The sequence below is a fragment of the Stenella coeruleoalba genome (genome assembly GCF_951394435.1).
Source record: "Stenella coeruleoalba genome assembly, chromosome: 13".
Lineage (NCBI taxonomy): Eukaryota > Metazoa > Chordata > Mammalia > Artiodactyla > Delphinidae > Stenella > Stenella coeruleoalba.
Genome location: NC_137159.1, coordinates 40,127,476 through 40,146,373, shown reverse-complemented (window position 1 = coordinate 40,146,373; position 18,898 = coordinate 40,127,476). Strand labels below are relative to the sequence as shown.

Sequence of the window (18,898 nt, the reverse complement as noted above, 5' to 3'; positions counted from 1 at the left end):
GCAAAGGCACAGCCTCTGGCCAGACTGTCCTAATGGATGTCCAACAACAGCATTCATTCCTTCAACAGTATTTACTGAGCACCTAAGAAGACCCCTAAAATGTGATCAAAATATTCAAAACCCCCTGCCTCTACGGAGCGTACACTCCACAGAGGAAGAAACTGAATAATAAATAACCTAAATAAGTAAAATATACAATGTGTTCAATGGTAACAAGGACTAAGCGGTGAAAGCAGGCAAGAGGGTTAGGAAGTGGATGGGTGCAGGCAGGGGTTCATACTGGGCATCCACCTGCCGCTATTCCGTTCATACTACACAGGCCGCGGGGGAAGGGACTTATGCTTAGATCACTTATCTGATCACTTTCTGATAATGCTATTCGGTTTTACTTAAATGCCCTCACTGAAATTCCCCACGACAGAGTCCTGCCCTGACTTCTCCCGTCCAGGGTTCAAATCTTAACCCATGCTCTGTGATTCTAGGCAAGTTACTTAACCTCTCTGAATCTCAGTCCGTTCATCTGTAAAATTGGGATAATGGAAACACCTACCTCGAAAAGTGGTTTTTATAATTAGTGGATGATCCAGGTGAAACATTTACAACAGTGTCTAGTAAATAACTTACCTTAAAATGTTGTTATTTTTGTTGCCGTGTACATGGCCCTGAAAGGGGCAGAGACTCAGGGCTACTGGTTTCTTTTGCCCATGCACAACAAGGCTTCAAAGCACAAGAAAACAGAAGCCAGTGGCTCTTTCAAGTGATTCTATTGTTGGTGGCTACATGAAAGCTTGGGTTCATGACATTTTTATATTTCACCTAGTGGAGCAATTTGATAGTTTGCATGCACATGGCAACCTTTCAGCATCACCCCAAGGTTAGGTCCCTTAGAGAGGCCAAGGACTGAAGCAGTAGGGACAAAATTTAATGCTCTTAAACAGTATTCAGAAGACAGGGAAAGCACAAAGGGGTTTTGTGCTAGAACTCTCCTTTCAGTAGAACTAGAACACAGTACTTCAAGCTTCCGTAGGCATGTCTGTCTCAACTGGAGAGTGAAGCACTTTTGGAGAGAAATCAGTCCCTTATAAACCCTTAGCCACATACTTTAAGGCCAGAAACCTGTGTGAAAAGCATTCTTTGGAAAAGGAAATATGCAAATAGGATATTAGAAGTAGGATCAGACTTCTTACCTAATAGACCATATTGGTCATCCTTTGATGGCATATTCTTTGATGGCATCGGAACCTTTGATGGTTCCAATTCTGGTTGGAACCTTAGAATTAAGGGAAGAAACCTGATGTCTCAGCCTGTTCAAATATAGATGCTTTCATCTCATGAGAGGGAACTGGCTGTCTGGGTACAACTCAAGGATGGAGAAACAGCAATTGAACTGAGTGAAGTTATAAACACCCAGACCATGATGGTACTGCCAGGAGGAGAAGGAGGGAGCCCCCAGGCATGAGGAAAGTTGTCCTCCAATCAAACCTTCCCCAAGAATTGATTATAATTTAACCTTTTCTCAGCAAATCATAGACATCTACTCAGGGTTGTTAGAAATCCCAGTTATGACCTACAAACAGCCTGAGAGAACTATCTGAAGAGCTAACTGAACTTTTCAAGGGTCTTCAAGACTTTCAGGGCCGTGCTCACAAAGCCAGCAACGCCTGGTGGTGGCTGTGTCTGCATATGAAATGCACACGGATGGGAGAGGAGAAAGGTGGCTTTCCGGTGTATTCTAGGGCTGTGGGTAGGGGTGGGGAAGAAGAGCGGTTGAATTCAACTTCCTCTTTCCCCTGAATTCCAACAAATAGGTTTATATGTAGAAACACATATAATCTTCCAAAAATACGGTGTGATTTTAGTCCAGAAAAAAATGGAGATTCTTGACTTCAGATCTAAGATGAGGTATTTCCATTTCCCTGGTGCTCTGCAGAAGCACCTCTAACTAAAAACGTACAGGGTATGGTTTTCTGTATGAGAATTTTGTTACTCTCTCTTAAGTGTAGTGACTTAAAAATCCATCACTGTACACAGTTAAGTCCACCTTTTTTTCCCCCCATAGACAATCCTCACTCCAGTTGATTCTAGAGAGACACACCTCCTCCTCCTAAGCCATTTCATAGGAGCTCTGCCCAGTGTACTGAAAGAAGCAGCCCAGCAAGCATGAACGACCTCTCCTCTCCAGCCACCCTCCCCCGTCACAACTGTTTGGACGAGGAGTAGACACATGACCTGGGCTTCAGCAGATTCCTTCTCCTAGGAATCTGAAATAGGGAAACTGGGATCTGCATTACTTTGATGTGAGGAATATGAGCTGAACAGTCACGTAGATTTGCAGGCTAAGGCCACCATTTGAAGGCAGCCACGATGCGCCATGTGTAAGCAGATATGTAAACAGAGAAACTGGTCAACAGAGATGAAAATAAAGCATAGGAGCAAAGAGAAGCAGAGAGGAGAGATAGTGGGATGAGAGAGAGGAGTGAGGAGATGCCCACTTCTGCCCCCATTTCTGTGATGCAAAGCTCTGTTAGTACGTAGGGGTTTCATGAGATGCCCATGAAGTCGTTCGAAAACACCCATTTTAAGCTTATTTAAGTAGATTCTCTTTGCACCACACAGCTCCTAAAACATGTGGTAAGTCGTATGTAGACACACCATGGCGTAAATTTCAATATACCTTGTGATTCGGAAGGCCGCTCACCGTCACATAAGGATTTCACTGCATTTCTACTGAGCAAGTGTGAACAACATAGCAGTTCGGATGATGAAGGAGTTGCAATAGTGAGAAAATTAAATGGTTATCTGTGAGCTAGGCACTGAACAGCTCAGAGGAAGGAGCTATTCTCCTCCCAGCATTGTTTCTTGAGAAGTTAGCAAAGCAGGTCAATGCACTTAGGTAGCCCTGTGATAAGCACTGTGTCAACCCAGAGAGGGAGATAAAAATCACCATGGATGATGAATGCTAATTGCTATCTTCATTTGTAGCACAATTGGCTTTAGAGAACAAAGTTAAGTGTCCCCTGGTCCCTGGAGACAACCCCTCTGGACTGGGGCTTAAAGAACGCTACAAAGGCCTTTACTTAGAAAAAAAAGATAGGGGAGACATGTTCTTGCCTATCACAAAGGATCTCCTTCTAATTTACTAACCATCCCATCAAAAAACAGATGGGCGTTCTGACATGTGTGGGTATAATTAATGAATAAGCATGCATGAATATCCATAAGTGACTATGGTATGGATTTAATTGTCAACATTCACTGAACAAACACTGGGGGTGTGGGAGATTTGATTTTGAACTCTGACACTTTATTAGCCATGTGACCTTGTGTGAATCTTAGATCTCGTATCAGTTAAGAAGAGATAATAATACCAACATTGTTGGTATGAGATTTAAATGACATAGTATTTGTTAAGCACAGTACACAGTAGGTATTAAAAACTGTGCCATGAGCCCTTACTCCATACCACTTGCACAGATTAACCATCAATAAAATCCTAAATGTAATCCTTTTAATACCCAGTATTAGATAGAACTATTTTAAAAGATTTCCTTCCATGGCTATCTAATGCTTCACTCTGATATATTCACTGATATCTACACAAACCTAGAATATCTTAAACAAGTAGTCACAGAACATGAAGAAAGAGCCCAGGCCTAGCAGCTTCCATGTTCTTGCCATTATGCAGTTGGCTGGAAACAGTCACGTGGCCCATTGCAACTTCGAATATCACAAGCGTTAATTAAATTAACTTTTCTATGCTAATAAATAATAACCAAACTGGCACTTAATAAACTCTGCGAATCACTTTTCTCCTTTACGTCACTCCAAAGTAGTGTTCTCCCCCCTCCTCAGGCCCCTTTGTTTTAATCAGAAACCACCTTTGCTCACCCTCCTAGAGACCACGACTTCACCTATTTCACATCTTTCCCACCCTCAACCACTAGCTGTTTTCTGCATTTCTTCTCAAAAAAACTATACCAAGTCATGAATAATACAGTTGCCCCTTCTTGAAAAACCACCCCACTATTTTAAAACACTAGGAAGGGGTCCTCATCCTATCCTGAATTGAGCACTGCTTCAGTCGACTTCTTCCCGTTAACTGTCCCTTGCTGCTTAAAGCATACGGGCCCTCCTCCCTTCCCTCCCACCCCAGCCCCCACCAAAACCTTCCCAACAAGTGTTCATGAGCTCACTCCCCAAGGATCGGCCTACATAAAGAAGGCAACGTGAAGCTTCCAGTAGGAAGCTTCTCTCCGACAGCAGACGGGAACGTTAGCGAGAGAGCCCAACAAGGCGTACACGCACATCTAGCAGCGGTTTAAAGGATAACAGCTTTGCGTTGGGCACAGGTCAGGGGAACTTTGATTTGGAGAACAGGTGGGCTACCTGACAACCAGCAGGCAACCTTGCTTTTGACTACTGCCATTTTAAATCAGGATGTTTGGCAAATCATTAGTGTCTGCTAGTTATTAAACAGAGGAAAGTTCAAAAGCACACGCATGTTTTTCTCCCAGCCTCCCAGGTGGTAGCTGTTTCAAGCAGCAACCTTTTCACTTTGTGCAGCAAGACTTGTAAACTTCCCATGGCTAAAATCATGTTTTCTAACCGAGTGCCCACAACTGAGCCGCAGCCTTGCAAGAGTGGCAAAACCCATATGTGAACGTCTGTCTGAGGGCTTGCCATTCCCTCTCTTTGCAAGTTTATTGTTGAAATTACTGAAATGTACACAAATGACTGCATTTGAAGGTGAAATTTGGTGGAAAAATAAAGATATAATAGGACTCTTTCTTAAATAATTTCCTGGTGCGATGTCTGTCTGAAAAAATGAAGTGAAATTATATGATGTCAAAAAATCATGTTTCAAGATGATTGACAACATGTGAATGTTTTGCATTGTGAAATGAGGTGGAAAATTTTAATTGCACGATGGGAGGACATAATATTTATTAGAACCTTGTAGCTACAGAGGATTGCAATGAAGAGGACACAATTTTAAATTTGGCGTTAATACGTCAAGTCTAAATCTTAAATGAACATGCAGGAGTAAAATTCTCTATCAAAGCCTTTTCTTAGAGTGTATGATTAAGTTTTCAGATTCTAATAACTAAACAGGATCGACGTGTGGGGCACGTCCATATCCTGACAGAGGGGCTTGCTAGTCTGCATTCGTATTTGATTCTGAACGTGTTACCATGCAACACATGCCTGGGTCAGACACAGATAAAACTGATCCTCGAGCAGGGCTCACATGAGATGCGGCTGTTTTGCTGGAGACCTAGGATTTGTAAAGAATGCAGAGAATGGGGGAAAGGACTGGAATTAAACACAGGAGTGAGAAAAAAAAACACAAAGGAATATATATAAAACTGGCAAAACAAAGATCTAAAGCTAAATTACCTTTAACTCAACTTTGAATGGAAATGACTCAGCTGAGGATGGCCAGTGGAATCCACATTTGCTGGTCTACTTGTCAATTTATAAGAAGACCAGAGTGGGCATATATTAAACAAATGATAAGAGTGGCCCAGCTTCTCCTAATAGATGGTCTCATAACCTTCAATACCTTAATAATAAAGGAAGAAGGGTTCTGTCTCCCCACAGGAGAGAGATGGTATTAAGGCCAAGGCGGAAGCAAGGCTCCCCAGACCCTGCTCTCCCATCTGACTCGCTCAGAAGTCAACAGCTTTACTGATCAGATTAGAGACGGCAGGATCACTCTGTTCCCATCGTGCCCCAAACTCCACCACTCGAGGAAATGCTGCCTCTCAGTCTTTAATAGCTGCAGCAATTAAAACTCAAGAGTCCTTTTCTTTTTTCTGAGTGGGTGGGGAGGTGGGGCATTGCTGGGCACATCTAAAATTGCCAGCATCAAGATCATTATTAAGGTTCTAAGAAGAGAGAAACATACAGAAAAGTTGTTAAAACACCAAGCAGGAGGGTGCTAGGGAAACACCTCTCTCTCCCTCTCCCTCTCCCCCCTCCCCCTCCCTCTCCCCCCCCCCTCTCTCTCTCTCTCTCTCTCTCTCTCTCTCTCTCTTTCTCCCTCTCCCTCTCCTCCTCTCTCTCCCTCTCTCTGAGGTTGATGCTGATACTTCACATGAATATGGCAAGGACATAAATCACCGAGTTGGGAATCCTAGAGGGTCACTGAATGGGTCTATAACTAGTGGAGCAGAAGAGGTCAGAAATTAAAATGGTTAGCAACGAGCAATAAGAAACCTGAGCAAGGCTTAAAGAGAAGTTGGAAATAGATACTTTATGGCCTCTTTCTTGCAGAATTGAAGAGCTGAGCTGGGAGTAAAAGAACAAAGATTTGGCTAAGAAAATAGAAAGTCACCATCTTGTGATCCATTTTTCTCTCACGGACCTGTGTTTTCTGTTTATCCCAATATACTTGAAAGCCAAACATCTAGTAACGCACATACCAATGTACCCCTTCTTTTAAAGTATCTTTGCTTTCCTGGATATGATTAGTCTATGAAAATTTTCTACCAGATAAATACAATATTTTTTCATATAGCCCCTACATTCATTGTTAACCAAAATAATTTTCTTTTCTGGCAGTAAGAATAATTATTCCAGTAAAATTAACACCTCATCTCATGTATATAATGCAAGATCTAAGATTTTTTAAATGTATCTTTTCCCTCCCAGAGAACAGAGTTTAAATAGTGTGAATTCAAAACTTCAATGGTTACTAAATTGCAAGCCACCTAAGACTTACCTCCCACCTGCTCATATTGTTTGCTGCATTCCGATCAGAGAGGGAATTTGCATCTCTGAACCAACAGATATAAAGTGCCCAAGAACATCACGAAGTAATTACGAGTTTATGACATCATCTTAATATTACAAGGGAGAGAATGAAAGACCGGAGAGAAACGTGCGATTTCCCTTTTGGGAAAACATTAATGGATGCTTACAATCTGTTTTCTTTTGTTTGGACGTTACAACCAATAATATACTTTTGTGTCTATAAATAAAGACTAAAGTTGAATAAATCCAACAAACCCCTGAGCCTGCAGCTTGGAATCTTGATTCACATTCAAGGCCAAGATTTATGAGTCATATTCGCAGAGAATAAGTTGAAGTTGCACGATTTGGGGGGAAATTATTCCACATGGTGATTATTTGGGGGAGTGACGATGCATGCATACCTGATCACGGTGTCACCTGTCCCAGCTGGTCCAACACGATAAAACATGGCAATTCTCTCTGTTCCCCTTTGCTCGCACAGCACAGACTGATGCCCACAGCCTCACACCCTTCATTGTTAACTGTGCTTCCTAGTCAGAGGCGTCCCTCGCTTCCCACTTTAGCTCTGACTTCTGGAGGTGCTGTGCGATGATTCACGTAAATGTCTTCATGGCTCTATAGGTAAAGGAGGAGCAGCAACACTAATGACCGACAGCTGAAAACAAGAACTTCTGCAAAGACACCTCCCGTACTCGCGGATGGCTTTTCTCTCGGACCACCTCCACCCCGACTCTCCATACACTCGCTTTCCACGTGTTAAATCACGGTTGAGGCCATTGGGAAAGTCCTCCTGGGTTGTTCTAGCCCACTTCTCCTGTACAGGAATGTCTTCAGAAAAGGGTGGGCTTTCCCCCCCTTCAGAGGAGCTCCCCGAGTGCTTTAACTCCCCTTCAACACTTGCTACTCTTACAGCGATGGGGCCTCAGCCACCTCCCCAGGCAGTTCACTTCAGTGCCTTACTGGGAAGAAATGCTTCCTAATGTCTCCTAACCGACATTTTCCCCTTTCCTTAGTTTCAAGCCGTGACTTCTTATTAGACCATTCTCAACCACTGCAAGCAATCCCCTTCTTTCCTGAAAATTATTATGGCTCAAATATTTGTAGACAGTTAGCATAGGCGTCCATCTCTCCTGAAAGCTTTAAATGCTATGTTCCTTTAACCTTTCTTTATAGGTCATCTCTTCTAATCCTTTTATCTTTTTTGTCACCCTTCTCTGAGTTCTCTCTCATTTACAGTATTGATGTTCTCTATATAATGAGGTGCCCCAAACAGTATGCCGTGCTCCGTAAGTGGCTGCCAGGAGAGGCGTGATTACAGAAACTCCATTTTCCTATAAGCAACACCCCCCTTCTCCGCCGTGTGCCCCAGTACAGCATTCGTCTTTTTCACAGCTGCACTACATTATCTAAATACACTATCAGTCCCAATTCCTTCTCGCATTTGTCTCTTGGAGACATATGCACCTAATCCAGTGTTTTACTTTGCTTTCTACCCACCCCAGTCCCCTGAGCCCCAAGCCAGGACTGTTCACAACTTGAATCCAAGACTCCTTGGGCAATTAAAAGAAAGCTTTAACTCCTTCAGTTATCAAGGCCCTAGTCTGTGATAAACTAGACACAGGTAATCGTTAGCCGTGACCCTTTTATTTATAATGCCATCGGATTGGGTTTATTTTTACAGCGTTGTTAGAGATTAAGAGCAAAGCTTCCGTCTTCATCACATTGGTTTTACTGTGGGTTAGGACCTACGGTGCCCCACTTCATTTCCTGAGACCCAAGCAAAGAGCACAGAATCATTTCTAGTAAGTTCTGACTCTGATTAAAAAACAATCTTTATGAAATAGAAGCTAATAAAATTGCTTTCCTAATTACCCTGAGCTAGTTCATTTCCCAGCAAATATGCTAAAATAGAGTTACTTGGCTCCGATTCACAAAATCTGAACCCGAGCTCATTATTAAGGCATTTAGCAGGGAAAAAGCATGTGTGCATAAGATGCTGCCCCATCAAGCAGAATGCAAGAAACCTTTTGAAGTTCAGACCTTTGAAGTTTGAAGTTATTGCTGCATTTTTTTTTAAATGCAGGTATTTCTGCTAGGAAAAAATGTACATTGGAGTCATTTATATTAATGGAGCAGAGTACCTATACTAGTGTAATCTTTAGAGGAGGTTTTTTGTTGAGAACAGCAAATCTATTCAAGAAAAATATTTAGATCCTTTGCATTGTGCTTGCTAGTCTGCAGGCCATTATACGAGGCAGAGAGACTTTTCCGTAATAGAATAGAGTAACTCATGTCCCACGGCTATTTCCGCCATGACTTATGCCACTCACAAATCTCTTTCATCTACTTAAAGCGTGAGGTTCTGATGACTATAAATGTATGAAAATGTTTGGGGATTGTTTTATTTTCCTCTAAACGTCCTATCATTCATTAACATGGACACGATTTGCTAATATTTCTAATACATGCATGAATACTCCACTAGCAGAGGTTTAAAATGCTCCATTCTCAGGGGGAAAAACACAATTATCAAAATTAAGAGATACTTTAAGAAGAGCATACCTATTAACTAAAGGGGAGATATTTACATGGCAGAATCAGGTAGGTCAGGGAAGGAAACCTCTCCTCTGTTTGGCAATATGACACACCCGTTTTATGTGACATTGCCAACAGAGTTACAGCTCAGGGTAACTGTAATATTAAAGTAGATACAGCCAGGACTGACTCAGAGACAACAGCCAAGCCCCTATGGCCAGTACTGGGAATGCTAAAGCTTTCTTCCACCTCTGTGGGTATTTGCCTGAACCCAATCTCTTAGAGCTCAGTCTCACAAATCTGAAAACGGGGGAAAGAAATTGCCTCTGTCTTCTACCAGGGAGTGCAGCTCTTCTTGGGAAAATTTGTGAAATTCCACCCCCTGGGCAAAAACCATGGCTTTTTGTCAATATGCCCCGGGTGGAAATCTGACATTTCCATAATGATATGACAGATTTCCATCTGGGAAAACTGCCTTCTGTTTTCACAATGAATTTGAAGCAAGAATGAAAAATCTTTCACTTTTGTCTATAAAACTATTTAAAAGAAAAAAAAAATCTGCACTTTTCCTGCCTTGAAATAATAGATTGGGTATTAAATGAGAAAAATCTGTAACTCTTTTGAGTTCAATCAAATCATCAGCGATACTCAGAAAGAAAAAGAAGGGAACTATGTGGAGAATAAATCCTTCCAGACAAATTTGTTACTGTTTTTTGAAAGTTACTAGCAGATGAAAGGAATAATGTGTACCTAGCAATAGATGAATGTGCATCAATGATATACAGCTGGAATTCAAGAAAAGATTGACAGAGGGCATCAGTAAGTCTATTTTGTGAAACTGGTTCTAATTGATTTCGATGGGAGTATTGTCACATGGATTGAAAATTTGCTGAAAGATAATAAACAAAGAATAGCAATGAATGAAAAGCAAAGGGGATGACACTGGGGTTAATACGAGTTTTGCTCTCATTTCTCATTTTAGAAATGCAACAGGAGAGGACCAACCTGCACAAAAATGGAATATGCAAATGTACTAAATGAATGGTGCTTCACTTGCCAATGAGAACTGAAAAATGGAATCTCCTTAGTGAAGTGGGAGGTAGAGGTCTGAGGAGAGAGGGAAACAGAAACCTAAGTAGGGCCTGGAAAAACAGGAGCCAGGATGTTTTAAGGGGAAACTATCTAATACACACAGCGAATACGCAGCTCACTGGCTTTTGAAGACTGATCCAGGCTCAGTGTTTGAATTGCCTGTAGTCTTGTTTTGTCTGCCGGGATGGGGGTTGGGTTGCACTCTCCCCGGCCCTCCTCTTCCTGACGTTGTCAAGTCCCTGAGTGAGAATCAGGGGCTCTGGGGTGGGGTGGATTTTCTTTCTTTCTGTGCAAAGTTAATTATCCCAGACTCTGAGAAAAACAGACTATTTTCTATAAGGCCTTAATGCAAACGAACCTTGCACTTTCTTCTCACCACCTGAGAAGGCCATGAGCTGCTGCCGTTGCTTTTGGCGGCTCGCGTGGTGTGTTGATGTTTTTAGTACGATCTGCAGAGTAGGACCATCCTGCTGGTCTGAAGGCCACCGACCAACTGAAAGTAAACACAAAAGAGGAGGGGATTACAGAAGAAATCAGAGGTAAAAGAAGTGGAGGAAGTGATTTGCTGGAGAAAGGCAAGTGTGTCTTGATGATTAACACCAGGTCGGCATGCTGAGAGAAGAACGACACAGACACAGTGAACGTGCGGCATCCGGGTTGCCGGCACATTCTAATGAGCACGATGGTCAAATGCCCTGGGTTTGCCATATGTTGTGGCCATATGCATATCTGGTGAACCAGATGCCCTGCTTTTTTTTCCCAGTATTGCACCATTTTTCTCACAGCATAAAGACATGGCTTAAGTGAGAAGCAGGAGGGGGCAGGGGGGTAGGCAATGATAGCTTGTTATTCCAAAAGGGTGTCGGACAGAAAACATCCGTAAATTCATCCATGTTCTAATTCTGTTTCCAAATATTTAATGAGCACCTACTAGGTTCAAGAAAAGCTTAAATAAAATCGTGGGTGATAAAATTTTCTTGAGTTTACTAAGGAAAGGTTAGAGATACTCCTGTACCTGCCACAATTTCTCTCAATAAGCCCTCTCGTCATTCAGTAAAAAATCCTATGCAGTTTGCCATTTCTAACGTTTATAAAGTCTCTAAGGATTGATAGGGGGCCACTTACGCACGGCCAGTTTTCAAACTGTTCCCTCCATCTGGAAGGCTCCTTCTCTACCCCAGTTCCCACCTCTTCTTCAAAGCCACTCATTCATCCAGTTACTGGATATTTCTGACTGCCTTTGAAACTGGCACCATTAAAGACACTGGGGTCACCAAAGTGAGCAAAAAAGACACAGTCTCTACCCTCACAGAGCTTACAACCTAGTGGCCTAGACATTATTCAAATAATAAAATAATGTGTAATTATAACTAGGAGACATGCCAGCAAAGCGAAGTACCGGGAGCTATGAGAGTGTGAGACAGAGGCAGGCCAATCCTGGAAGAAGGATGAGTCATCTTGAAGGCATCTCCTGCAGGGAGACCTTTCTGATCCTCCAAGTCATGTGTGCATGGGCACTCCTCTCTCTTCCGGAATCCTACAGTACATTGCTAAGCCCTTAACAAGGTCCATCCGTGGTGTCTAGAAATCTGTGTGCCCTTCCCAACCTGGCTGGCACACGTTACATGTTACCCACCTTTGCATTCTTAACAGTGCTTTTTTACACAGTCAATAAATATTAATTGAAGTTACTATTTTACACATCTCAACTAATCATCAACAGAGAAAAGAAATACGAATGCTATAAAACACCAGGTAATCACCAAGTCCTCACGGCTAAGCTGTGCCATGTCTCAAGCTATCCCAAATTGCACAACAAACTCCTGACAGAAATGGAGCTGTTCTTCTGACTCCCAGGCCACTACAACTGGTTGGCTTATATGTTTAAAATGAAAATGAATTTAAAATAATTTATTTCAAGTATGTTTTGGCTCCCCTTGAAGTAGGTCCAGCCACCCTAGAGCACCAACACATTGAGGCTTGGAGTTAGTACTTAAGTGAATTTCTGCTGTGGACCATAGTCAACACGCTTATAAATCAGCCCTATAAACAGTCCCTTACGAAAACAAAAACAAAAACACAGTCCCTTACACATGGCAAATACTCCAAGACCAAACGAAAAAGCCTTTAGCCAGATACCTCCTGCGAAAGAAAAGGGTGGGGAAACTGGCTAAAGAAAATGTCTAGAGGTTTGATTCAGGTACAGTTCAGATTTTTTTTTTTTTTGAGGTACACGGGCCTCTCACTGTTGTGGCCTCTCCCGCTGTGGAGCACAGGCTCCGGACGTGCAGGCTCAGCGGCCATGGCTCACGGGCCCAGCCGCTCCGCGGCATGTGGGGTCTTCCCGGACCGGGGCATGAACCTGTGTCCCCTGCATCGGCAGGTGGACTCTCAACCACTGCGCCACAAGGGAAGCCCCAGATTTTTTAAAAATATATTTATTGATTGATTGATTAATTGATTTTTGGCTGCTTTGGGTCTTCGTTGCTGAGTGCAGGCTTTCTCTAGTTGCAGCGAGCAGGGGCTACTTTTCGTTGTGGTGCGCAGGCTTCTCATTGCGGTGGTTTCTCTTGTTGTGGAGCACGGGCTCTAGAGCGCAGGCTCAGTAGTTGTGGCGCACGGGCTTAGTGGCTCCGTGGCATGTGGGATCTTCCCGGACCAGGGCTCGAACCTGCATGCCCTACACTGGTGGGCGGATTCTTAAGCACTGCGCCATCAGGGAAGTCTCCAGTTCAGATATTTTTACGTTTATCTGTGTTCATCTCCATCATAGACTCGGCAGAAAGGAGGGTCTGCATACAGGCAGTGTAGTGAGGGCCCTGACAGATCTCCTTTGAAGCCTTGGGATTATGGACAGTGGTCTCTGAGTAGGATTTCCTACATAGGAATGCAAGAGAAATCATAGTAAAGCCTCAAAACAAACAGAATGAATCTATCTGCAGAAAAGTACACATTGTGTAATAAAAGATTTTTCTTTAAAATAATCTGAAGGAAACTAAAATTAGAATAACTAATCGGGTTATCATTCCAACTTAAATCTTGGCTATTTCCACTCCTTCAGGTCACTGAGTTCTGGGTGGCACCTCAGCATTCTCCCATTAAGCCCAAGTGAAGACAGGAGTTGGGCTCTGGTACCTTCGATTCCAACATTCCCTCCTACAAGGAAAGGTTTCCTTAGTGAGCGGGACTCTACAGATGAAGCATTGGCCCTTTTCACGGCAGATTCTAAAATGAGTCCTCACTATATTTTCTCCAGGTATTTGTAGAACGTGAGAGAGACTGCTTTTGATTTTCTGTAAATGGGTCATTTCTCAATTCCTAACTTAGAAAATTCATTCTTAGTATTTTCCTGCTCTGGGTATCCGGCAGGGGTTTGAGTGAGGGAAGTGTCAGAAGAAATGTTATGCCGTAAGTTTAAAAACATTTAGATTATTTTATTTTTCAAGGCCTTACATTATGTATCAGTGTAACTGAGTTGCTTCCTGAACTCCTTCTCTGGTTTCTTAATTGGACATTTTATAGATCTGGGGGTACATGTTCAATATGTCTAGGGAGAAAAATCTAACTAGCCAATAATATCAAAATAGGGCTGGAACCAGGAAAGAATCTCTTACACCTATAATCCTCCTGTTCTACTTTTTTGCACTTTTTGGGGGGATGAGGGAAGGAGTACAGACCCAGGGTCTGTACCAGCAAAATAAATTAGAGAACTGAGGCAGCTAGTGTAATAATCCAGTTCAAAAAAAAGATTTCGTGACCTGAATTTTACAGACTGGATGTCTAATAAGCACTTTTACCTGCTAATGGTTCTATTCTCCATGCCCTTGTCAGCGTGGGGTTTTCTAAGTCACAGTTCTTTGGTCAAAGATTTTACATCTGGGATCAGGTTGTTAACAGTATAGTCTTCGCAAGCATGGCAGAAGAAGCAGAAAGACATGCCTTTCCCTCCGTTGATAGAATCAAGAATCTCACAGTCGATGTGCTGCCCAGAAATAAAGAGATATTTCTAATGTGAATCTAGACAAATGGCCAGTTACAATTTCGTTACCTATTGGCAAGCAGTCCTGTACCTAGCATTGTACCACGCGCAACATGTAAGTGTCGCCACTTGGAGGAAGTAAGTACATTAGTCAGGGTCCCAGCAGGAAACACAGTTGTCTCCAGATGATTCAAACAAGGAGACTTGAAAGAAGGGGCAGAGGAGTAAGCAGAGTTAAGGAAACAAACAAGGAATGAGGAATGAGCAGAGAGGCATGTAGGGACTCAGCTTAGAAGGATGCCCTAAGGAATGAGGGCGGGAAATAGTTTCTTGAGACCGGTGAGAGCTGGGCCAAGCGAGGGAGGCCATGAAGCAGGAGCTGTAGTAATGCAGGGGTGCAGCTTCCACTAGAGATGTGCACTCAAGGAAGCAAGGGGGTGGGCAAACCCACCTTCCCACCTCCCTCCCTCTAGTCCATGGCAGTGCCTTCCATTGGCCAAATCCAACCAGGGGCCAGGTTCAGCAGGACTTAGAAAACATAAGAGTGTGTTCAGGAGTGGGAAGCAAATGAGGAATAACTAGCGCAGTCAGTAATGTTCTTTAGGTCATGGTAAGCTGAACTAGGACTAGTGCTTTAACCTACCTGAGGGACAGAGCCGTCAACCCCACATCTTCTGTCATACGTCCCTATACCTCCCTCAACCAGCACTATGCGCTCTCCCCTGTCCAGCCTCTCTCCCACCACCCTTCCCACTCTCCTCCCCACTCCATCCCTCTCCTTCAAAAACTAGTATTTGCCAAGACTCTCCTAACCTTATTGTCCTCCCCTAAGTATCAATTCTCTCTACTCCCATAGCCCTTAGCAGAAGGTAACACCTACTGTTAGAAGGTGATAATTATTAAGTCTGCATTTTTTTTCATCCAATAATTGAGTAGTTATTGAGCCTTACTAGATACCAGGAACGATACTTCATGCTGAGGATACAACGGTGCATTAAAGGGGCAGAGTCCCTACTCGGAGCTTTCAGTCTAGTAAGGTAAAGAACGGTGAGAATAGTCACAAAACTACATATACAATTACAAACCGTGTTAATGAATGAAAAGTACAAAGCACCTTGAGAATATATGGCAGACAGATCTAGTCTGTAGGTTATGGAGGACTCTCCTAAGAGATGAGGCCTGAGTTGAGAGATGATGAATTGAAATTAACTAGGCAAAAGAAAGTTCGAGGGGGAGATCGAGAGTGAGACTTCCCGGGGAAATGGCATGTGCAAAGGGCCTGCAGGCAGAGCTGTACTGTTTTTTGATGAACTGATGGAAGATCCATGTAAAGGGTCATGGAGAGCCAGGCAGAGGTAGCTCAGTAAAGCTGGAGCCTCATTCTAACACATCTATGAGCCATATTTGACCAAGTAGTTCCCCTGAGAATAAACATGAGGCTGCAGCCTTTTTAAGTGCACGTTTCACCACTGAAGCCTTATAAAGATCACATTAGTTCCCCCAAATCTCCTTTCCAACAGTCACTGCTCTGCTGAATTTTGTTAAATAGCCCATTTCCCTGAGGCAGAGAAAATATTAAACTGACAGGTCTCTGAGCTATAATATTCTGTGAGTTCCTCATATTAACTGATTATTCAAAGAATTGAGAAGGCAAAGGATTGAAGTTGTTTTAAAGAATAATTAAGAACTGAACGTTATTGCTTTTTTTCCTTGTCTAGATTTTTTGTTTGCTTGTGGGCTCTTTTGGTTAGTTTGGTTTGGGGTTTGTTTTTGCATTTAACCATGAAACAAGTTTTATATGTGAGCGGGGGAAGAGAGCGGTGGGCTTTTAAAAGACAACAGGTACACGCAAGGGGAGAGAGGACAGTAGTAAATGATCCCATCTCGCTCACAACCTTGTTTTCCTGGAACTCCAAAGAGCGCAGCCAAGTTCTCAAACCAAAGCTGTTTATTACCTTGTGCTCCCCCTGCTGGTCCCAGGCTCACAGAACCAAGGTGTTTACAGAGGTGAGTCTCCAAATTCGGTATACCCCTCTCTCTGCTACTTCTGGTTCCAGCACTTCCAGGAGGCCTCCCTACCCCTACCTGCGACTCCAATACCCATTTCTCCAATACTAGAACTCCTCTTTCTCTTAACTCTCAAAGCATGGATTGTCTTTGCCACTTGAGGCAACACTTAATTGCAAATCCTATTCGTGCTCTGTCTCTCTTCTTATCAATATATTATCTCTGACCAGTCCATAAAGTTCTCCAGGTCAGTGACCATGACTCTGATTTCTTTTGAACCCCAGAGCACTCAGCTCAAAACTAGGCAAATTTTGGTGGATTAACCATCAGAAATAAATGCTTGGTGAGCCTGGAAACAATTAGCAATTGAGAATAAAAATACAACCATGTCCAACCTCTTTTAAAAGAGAATATCACAGATAACATATTGCACAATATTCTTTGCCACCAGATGTTCAATTAATATTCGTTAGTTAATATTTTTTCCTTCTCCTTCTCTGCTACTTCTTTCCCATTGCTGATAGGGAGACCCAAAAGTTTTTGATCCAGGGCCTATATATAAACGCAGCATACACACACACACACACACACACACACACACACACACACACATCTCTAATTTCTTTCCTCTTTAAAGGCAAAGCTCCTTTTAAACACAATGACCATTCCACGTCCAGGAGACACAGGGCTATATAGCCCACAAGGCCAGCCAGGTGTAATAGTCTCCCATTTCTCTGGGGTTGAACCCCTTCAGACTTTCTGTCCTAACCCCAACACCTCAGGTTATAGTTTCTTTTTTGCTGATATAAGCTCTGGAGGTGTCCCCACGGAGACATAAAAAGGCTTCTGGTTTCTACTTAAAAAGTAACTTGAAAATATATAAGGCCCTAAATGCATGGCCTCTGAGAGAATTTCCCCATGGGCCACATCAGGTGTAAGAAATAATTAGGAAGGGCACAAGCATACCTGAATTAAATTTAGTATTATGCTTACATGCGAGCAAAATACTGTGCCAATCCTCAACTTAATTTTTAAAATTTTGTCTTTCCTTTGTTTTTCTTCTTTTTCTCCTATATAATGATAATACAATTGTTTTGTGCTCCAGACTTTCCTAGGTTTTACTATGTTATTTTTTGTGTTTGATCTTCAAAATTACCTTGGACAGTAGTCATTGGAGAGAGGATAAGTGGCTTGCCCAAGGTCACATAGCTAGTTAGTGGCACCACCGAGGCTAGAATATAAATAGCCCTCTTTACCCAAATGCCTGTCTTAATGTAGATCTCTAACGCCCGAAATATGAATTGCAAAGTATGGGATAGCTGAGTCAGGGAGAGAATGTATACAAGTCTTTTGAGGGCCAACAATACCTTGCTACCCCCCAAATCATGACGAAGCCCCTGTATGGGGAATGCGTTTCCAACTGGAGTGCTTCTATCCATGGGGCTTGGATAATGGCACTTTCGATCCATCTGACTGTCCCCAAGAACTGCAGAAGTAAAAGGATGCTTAGAAAGTACTTGGAGATCCCGAAGTCCTAAGTGCTATGCTGGTGATGTCAGCATCCACTGCAAGGTAGACTGTTTTACATCCAAAAATTGTAGATACCGGTGGCATCTGTAATGTCTAAATAGAGCAACTTACAGGTTCTATTCTTAACTTTGATTTTGACTTGTTTCTGGGCCAGTAACTTAGATCCCTATCCTTACCTTAATGCACTGTTTATAGTTTAATTTCCTTTTTGTGGTGCTGTTTGGGGTTGGAATTTTTGAAAACAATATGACTCAATTGAAATCAGATTTCCCCTGAAAAAGTCAAACAGATCACAGAGAGGCCCAGTCTAAAAACTCTGCCCCATAGCCTGTGGTCATTCCATAGAGAATCCCATCTTTCCTTTGCTACCCTTTAGTTTCTACCTGAATGATTTGTTTTTCCCAGCCTTACAATGGTGCGGTATTGGGGTTGATAAACAAAGCCTCCTGCAAGTACATAGAATGTATTAGTATCACCCACAAAAACTTTGTGGGTAATCTACTTTTTTCAGTCCCTGTTTAGTCCTTCCTGATTATATTAACTCTATTCCTTTCCATGGTTAGGGCTGCCAAGATATGAACGTAGAGATATGAATCTCTAAGGAAACCTATTCATTTGCACACAGGGCCAGCCAGCAATACTTAGGAAGTGGGCTTAGTGCCTCCTTCTACACAGCTTCTCTGCTGGGGCCACAGCATGTGACATTCTCAGTCAGAGCATCCTTTTAAGGACCTCAAGGAAACAAGAGTCCTGAGCTGAGAATAAGGCACGTGCTTATACAGGAGTGGAGAGGATGTATGTAGCTCACCCCCTGGCCACTCAACTTCCCCAGAAGAGAATAAGACTTTAAAGAAATGGTGGTGGGAAGAGGACTGGGGATGGAAAGAATCCCAGGGGAAGGTGATCAGAAGGAGGAAGACGAAAACAGTCTAAAAGAAGGGAGACCACAATAGGTCCTGCCTCTTCCTATTCACTTGACTTAGAAAATTGCTTAATTTC

The 18,898-nt window shown here is 42.7% G+C and overlaps 1 long non-coding RNA gene across 2 annotated transcripts in view; it reads right to left on the bottom strand.

Moving 5' to 3' along the window:
* The window catches only part of LOC307196579, a 596,584-nt gene that overhangs the window by 115,932 nt on the left and 461,754 nt on the right, over positions 1 to 18,898 (bottom strand). For both annotated transcript variants that reach the window (XR_013831170.1, XR_013831171.1), the window contains 2 exons: positions 10,742 to 10,876; positions 7,158 to 7,371 (listed from right to left, as the gene is read on the bottom strand). This is a non-coding gene — a long non-coding RNA (uncharacterized lncRNA). The remainder of the gene's footprint in view (positions 1 to 7,157; positions 7,372 to 10,741; positions 10,877 to 18,898) is intronic.